Consider the following 7,296-nt stretch of genomic DNA (forward strand, 5'->3'; position numbering starts at 1 on the left):
AAGGCTGTACCTCTCAAAGGGTATTTGGGGCATTCTTCTCCTAAAGCGAAGTTGGCTTACTTTCTAATGGCTATAATAAGGGGTTGGTGTGTGTGTGTGTGGTTAGAACTGCAGAGTCAGTCACAGACATGAGAGTGTGCAAAGTTAATTTCTATAAGAATTATAGTCCTACCAGAAAAGAAAAAAGAATGAAAACAATTTGGAATAACATGAAGTAATAGATAAATCGTTTGACTCCAGCTATATGTGTTGGCAATCTACCCTGGGGGTACAGATTCCAATCATTTGGAAGAAGTAAGTGCAGCCAGAATCTGTGGATATGAACAATGACAAGGCCACCCATTTAAGCAAGAACGTGGAGTTCCCACTGGCTGTCATTAAGGAGGGTTCAGCACGTCTCATCAGCTGTGAGAAATACGGCCCTGATGACTGCATCACCAGCCAGAACCTCTCAGGACAATAAGCCACTCAGTCCACTGGAAAGGCATCCCAACTCACCTGGGCCACTAGCATTGTTTACTTATTGTGTCAGTTTCTTTTAGCCTCAGGAAAGCATCGAGTAAAGAGATAAAGTCAAATCATAATACTATTATTTTTATTTTTTAAGATTTATTTGTTTTAGAGAGAGTGGGAACGTGGGCATGCATGTGCGTGAGTTGGGGGAAGGGCAGAGGGGGAGAATCTCAAGCAGGCTTCCCCTCACACCCCCAACGCTGAGTGCTGAGCCCAACGCAGAGCTCTCTCACCACCCTGAGATCATGAGCTGGGCTGAAATCAAGAGTCAGGTGCTTAACCGACTGAGCCATGCAGGCACCCCCGCTATAATTTTTATTTAATGTTTGGAAATAATTTCTGCATATTTATTATTGGTATTTTAAACATTTGTAATGTTTAAGATAATCTGACATTTTAGAATGCCTAACAGGTTGTTCTTGTGATGTCAATTCAAAACATCTACATGGATCTGTAATTGATTTAGGTTAGTGATTTCAAGTGAAAAGATATAAGAATTTTATTAAATCTGTAAACATTTTTGCAATGGTCAAGAGAACTTAAGATTCATCATATTTTATAATTAGTTTATCATATTTATAAGCATTACTTAACTACTTGTGATTCTTTTGTTTATTGAGCACTGTAGTATTTTAAAAAGAAAATTGAATACATTAAATGTATAAATGCAGTTTAATAATTCAAGGGAATTTAATTAACCAGATTGTAAACATTTCCTTAGAAGGAGAGTTAGATATAAAACTTGAAATTCAAAGCTTAAAGGAAAAGCAGGTTTTCGAATTTGTAATAAATGAAATTGCATTACTGTATATTATCTTCTTCGCCCACAAAACTTGTCTTCAAGAACATTCCAGACCCAAATTGCCCTGTGGTGGCAGGGGTGACGGTGATGAGAGGTAGGGAGCAAGTGGGACAAAAATCTTTCCTGTAAAATCAGTAGATACACTAAGGGTATCAAAGAGTGAATCCAATTGATTGATTACAACCACATCTATAATCAATAAACATTTTCAGAGATTCTGACCTAGGAAATGGTGGGTCATATAAATGTGATAAGACATGGTTCCTCCCCTCAAGCAGTTTCTCCTTTTTCCCACTTTGCATTTCTCTGTTCTTCTCCCTCACTGAAGGGCCTTTCAGTGAACACTTGCACTTTCCGGGCTTCACTGCTTAGTTTCATTCGGTGGAACAAAAGATGCTGAAATCAGATAGCCTTGAGTTCAAATCCTTATTTTGTCATTGCAGCGTGATGTTAGGTAAGCTCTTTGGTCTCATTACTTTGATTTCCTTATGTATCAAACTGAGATTATGGTATTTACTGTTTCTGGTTTTTAAGAAAATGAGAAACAAAAAATATGCAAGTGCGTGGCAACAAGCTAAATAAATGGTACCAATTAATATCATCTACAGTGTCCATCAACACCCTTGCACAGAGAGAATGCCACTTTACATCCACCTACGATAAAATGTTTGGGCTTCTGACCCCATTGAGAGCAGAGGAGCATTGATGATAAGAGAAAACATTTGGGGCAGGAGCCAGTTGAAGGGAATAGAGAACTTTTCTTTACTGACACTCATCCTCTAGTCAATGGTATCTCCACCTATGATTTCAAATATCATTACTGACAAGTCCCCAAATTATATTTCCAGCTCTGATACCTCTTCTGAACACCAGATTTGTATATCTAGCTGCCTAGTCAACATTTTCACCTGATGTCTGATAGCCACATCAAACTCCAAAATAAACCTCTGGATTTTTCTCATAAACTTTCCCTTCTCCCAGCCTTTTCCATCTCAGTAAATGGCAATCCCATTCTTCTACTTGTTTGGTCTAAAATCTTGGAATCACCTTTAACTCTTCTGTCTCTCTGACATGCCGCAAAATACATCTGGATTCTCTTGTTTAACATGTACACAGAGTTTAGCTTTTTCTGGTCCACTCCTGCCACCATCACCCATGCTACCATCCCCCCACTGGGATTTCTGCACTGGCCCCTAACTAATGCCCCCTTTCCACTGTTGCACAGTCGCAGCTGATCTTCTGCCCAGTCAAGTAGTCTTTTTAAAACAGAAGCGGGATCAAGTCTCTTTTCTGCTCAAAACCTTCCAGTGGCTTTCCAATCTCACAAGAAGAAAAAGGCCCTTCACGTCGGACCCCTGGCTCATTTTCCTGCTACTCCTTGGCTTACTTCATGCCAGTCAACTGGCATCATTTTTATACCAGGAATATAGCACCCTTGGTTTTGCTTCTGTTCCTTTGTATTTAATATTCCCTCTACCTGGCATACTCCTTCTGCTGATATTTGCGCCCCCACCCCCCAGCCCATTCCTCTGCTCCCCGGTCATTAAGTTTTCTGATCACATGTCACCTTAACTGAGCAGCCTTCTCTAAAGGCCCTGTCTAAAAGAACATACACTCCCAACTCTCTCCCCACTGTATTGTACTTAGGTTCAGTAGCTGTCATTTACCTGACTTGTTGGCACCTAGGTATGGTCATGTGCCCAGGTTCTGGCTAATGGGGTATGAGTGGAAGTAGGAAGTGCAACTGCTAGGACAAGCCCCGAAGGGGAGGCATTGGTCCTCTATTTCTCCTTTTTTCTGGCCCAGTGCCTGGAATCTGAATGTGATGGCAGGAGCTGGGGAAGCATTTTTAGGTCAGCAGATAGAAGATGTGTGTGGAGCTAGCAGAGCTATCTGGGTCCTTGATATCTTATCAGCTCTGGAATGCTTACATTTGAAGGGCCACAGAAGAGAAGAAACCTTCATCATGCTTCAGCCATTTTTATATTACCTTTGTTAGAGAAGTCAAACTATAGCCTGTTACAGACATGTTTTTGGGACAGCTGTCTGTCCTTCCATCCCTTACCCGACTCAGGACTGGCATGTACATTCCATGAGGGTAGAAGCTGTGTTTGCTTCATTGTAAATAGCTTCTGGAACAGTGTCTGGCACACTCAACATTCAATGAATGTTTGTTGAATGAATGAAAATAGCAAAACCAGCGACATGATGCAGGGTCTTGTTGAGTGCTGCCCTGAGGAGGCACAAGGCTGGTCAGTATAAGCAAGGGATGGCTATGGCAACGTGGCTCTGTGTGTGGTTGGGTTTCTATTCTGACTGAATCACAAAGGCAGGATACAACCTGCTATTTCCATTATCTGAGAGGCATAAATACTTGAAAGAGGGTTGTGTGTTGCTTTTGTAATTTAAATGAAGACTCCCAAGTAAAGTTCATTGTTGTAATGAAATCAGGGCAGAGAGTCATGGAAAACTGTGACAAGGTTCACACTGACAAGGAAAGGTCACAAGTTGCATGCTAAGCACAGATGGAGAAAAGGAGTGTGTATGCTGAGATCTTGAGATGTGTGGCTGAGATGTGCATCAGTCCGGATGGCAAAAGCTGATAGCTGGAAGAACCACAGACAAAGAATTTCACAAACTGAGTCAAAATGAAACAGAAACATATCACAGGGTATCAGCAAGATGCTTGGGTGTAAATGCTGCAGACAGAAAGCCACTGAGTTCCTGGGTGAGTAAGAATATAAAGAGTTATAGTTGCCAAGATAATATTTTTGGTATCAAAAATCTTTTTCATGCTATTAAGTTTGTTTTGAACACTTTAATTACATAGATCAACTAATGTAAACAACTTAATAAATGGTGGCTTTAAAAACATATAGTAAAGAGATCTTGTAGGCTTGGGATTTAACCATCTTAATTTAAAAATGTTCTATTTCCTGGGTAACGAAAGTTGCAAAGGTTAGGCTATCTTGCCATACCTCGCACCCTATGCTGTGATATTACTGAAATAAAACAAGTCAAGATTCGTTTAGTCATTTTATAATATATATGTAACTTCTGGTAACAGTTACTGGTATGAGGTTTCTCTTTGTTGAGTAATTAGCTAAAGAGTTCAAGGGAACTTTCTTAATAATGTGCCTCTTTGCTTTAAAATTTCTTAGTAACCGTAATTTCTCCTTTCTAGAAACATATTAACATTTATATTCAAAGCACAAGGAGAGCTTTAAGATTAGGACAAAGCACTGAAAATTAGTAACAATGGTTACTTCTCTCTCTGTGCCTCGCTCTTGTGCCTGGTTCTTGCTTGAATTTTGGAGAGACCTCTGGTCATGTGTACTGGGTATGTTGGAATGATTAGAGGGTGGGGTGACAATACATGTGACCTTTTTTATGGCGGCTCACTTATCTGAACATTTCATGTTGAGGCCACCCTGTCATTTCAGATAGGTTCCAGGACGTAATTCAAAGTGATCAAAATATGGTCTCATATAAAACTTCTTCCCAAGGGGAATCAAGGCTTTTCCCATTTAGCACTTTTTTTTTGTCCAAAGGTACTTCAAGTAAAGATTTGTTAGCATGGCAGAAGAGGTGTACTTTACTGGAACTAGTTTATGGCACAGGTCTCACTTTTGGTGATTTTTATTAAGATATTTACATGAGTAATTTATGCACGGAAATACCTTGTAAACTACAAAGATGTAAACAAACACATGGATTATTATTACTGTGATAATAACTTCATTAGGAAAGAAGGCAGCTTGGTGGAGGGTGTAAGAATTTCAGGCTAGGGGGGCGGTTAGCTGGCTCATTCTGGGAAGAGGGTGTGACTCTTGATCAAGGGATTTTGAGTACAAGCCCCACGTTGGGTGTAGCGATTACTAAAAAAAAAAAAAAAAAAAAAAAAAAGATAACCAAAAAAGAATTTCCGGCTGGAAGATGTGGACCCTGTTACCTGAAGGAAGGTGGGCCCTCCCCTACGGAAGAAAGGTAGAGGTCATTTTCAGGGAGGATAAGCCTGAGGCTCCTGGTATGGAGATGACTATTAGGAATCAGTGTAGTTGTGAGGTTTCATTCCCTGGAAGAGTGGTTTGACTTTATAGTAGCTATTGCCTAGAGAAGACCCAGGCAGGGTGGCACAAAGTGACACTTCAAAAACAAGCTAGGACTATACATTTGTTTCATTGCGTGGCTCAGATAATGAACCCTAATTGTACTGAGTTTACTTATCGAAGAGAGGATTATGTTTAGTGAAATACATGTGTCATTAATCAAAGTTTAAAAAAAAAAAAAGATACTATACTCATCACTTCTGAAATAAGAGTCTTTGCCAAGGTGCTGGTTCTGCAGTAAATAAGCCTCAGCTTAGAATCTTACTGAAATGCAAACCTTGCTTTCTTTGTGCTGTTTCCCTGTACACTCAACACAGTGTTTTGGAAACCTTCAGTTATCTAAATTCCCATCAGGTGACATTGTTTAATCTAACATTCTCTCTTTCATATATGAAAACAGCTTTAGGGACAAACCATGGAGACGCTTTGAACTCTCTTTCTGGTGGTCGGGAGGGAGTTTCCAATCTGTCTCCCTTTCCTCTATGCCCCTCCCCCCCATAGTCAGGAAAAGCCTCTGGCTGCTTTCCCCCAACCCACCCTCCCACCCTACCCCAAGCAAGGGCTCAAGGGAAAAGAACCTTTGACCTTGGCCAAAAAAAGTGACTGGTCTAATCAGTGAGCGTTTTAGGCCACCAGGAGTCCACATGTGTGAAAGTTACTTGGAATGAACTTTTTTTTCTCTTCGGTGTGAAAATTTAGGTCTTTCATATCGAGAAAAAAGACTATGTTTTAAAATAACGAATACACCTTTTAAAAATATTGTGACGAAAGTATGAAAACAGAACCCCTCACCTAAAGAGGCTGCAAAAAATACTATTTTATTTTGAAGACAGCAATAACTGAGAAACAAAACAACAAAAAGGTTTCTTTGAGGTCAAATCTTAAAAAAGTCCTAGGCTTATGCAAAGGTATCAGACCTCCAACCCCTGCTTTCTGAGGGCCTTAGAGAGATTAACACATGTTTTAAAAACTGAGGCGCCTCCCTTTTTAAAAACAACCCGCTGCACTCCTTTCCTCAATCATATTGTCCCCTTATCACTCATCTGAGTTATACTTTATAAACTGCTTTGATGTGGTACACACATGCAGAAAGTACACAAAGTGGATAAACTTCTACTGTCAATGCTGCCGTAGAGGTATATATTTAGTAAACATTTAGCTATATTATTTTATTTTTGTGAAATGAGAACTGATCGACCAAACCTTTCAAACAGACCCACCAGACGATAAATACCACCATATGTTTGATTCACAGTACATTTGGGCATAAACACTTCAATTACAGCTTTGTGTTTAGTATCAAAAACCTTTTCTTGTGTGCGTGTGTTTTCTCTACAGATCCCGTGCTCTGGATTACATTTTGAAAATCGCTTATTACAGATAAAACCCCTTTCCAGGTATGCTTCCGAGAAACATATGTATTTATGCACACAAAGGTGTGTGCAGATCTTTTCACAAACAAATGTCCATATGATGCCTGCGTCGCGCTCCCCTGCACATGCCCACCGCGTGGCGTGCCCACCCGGCCACGCGGCGCAGCCGGGGTGCCCATGGGGACAGGCTTGCCCCCTAACACGCGGGAGCGTGGCGGGCCTCCCCGGGAAAGTTAACCGGCATTTCCACTCTGGCTGCGGCGTGAGCCTCCCCGCCCCCACCAGGCCTTGGGCCGCGCGGCCAACACCCAAAACGCCCCGCACCCGGCAGCGCGCGGCGGTGGGGGCGGGGCGGCTAGTGCCCCGGCGGCGCCTCGCAGCGCCTGCGGGTCTTTATTTTTAAAAGACTGCGCCGCACAGTTCCAGCCCCCAGCGCCGCCGGGGCGGGCGGGAGCGAGAGGAGCTAGGCCGGTGGAGGCCTCCGCCGCGCCGCCGCCTC

At 41.8% G+C, this 7,296-nt stretch overlaps 1 protein-coding gene across 2 annotated transcripts in view; it reads left to right on the forward strand.

Annotated features, from left to right (window-relative positions):
• The first annotated feature begins 3,993 nt into the window (after positions 1-3,993).
• Positions 3,994-7,296, forward strand: part of TBL1XR1 (TBL1X receptor 1) — a 167,707-nt gene continuing 164,404 nt past the window's right edge. For both annotated transcript variants that reach the window (XM_034662683.1, XM_034662669.1), the window contains exons 1-2: positions 3,994-4,043; positions 6,763-6,821. The gene's annotated coding sequence lies outside the window, so the exon portion shown is untranslated. The remainder of the gene's footprint in view (positions 4,044-6,762; positions 6,822-7,296) is intronic.

Source organism: Ailuropoda melanoleuca, chromosome 1 (genome assembly GCF_002007445.2).
Source record: "Ailuropoda melanoleuca isolate Jingjing chromosome 1, ASM200744v2, whole genome shotgun sequence".
NCBI classification, from domain to species: domain Eukaryota; kingdom Metazoa; phylum Chordata; class Mammalia; order Carnivora; family Ursidae; genus Ailuropoda; species Ailuropoda melanoleuca.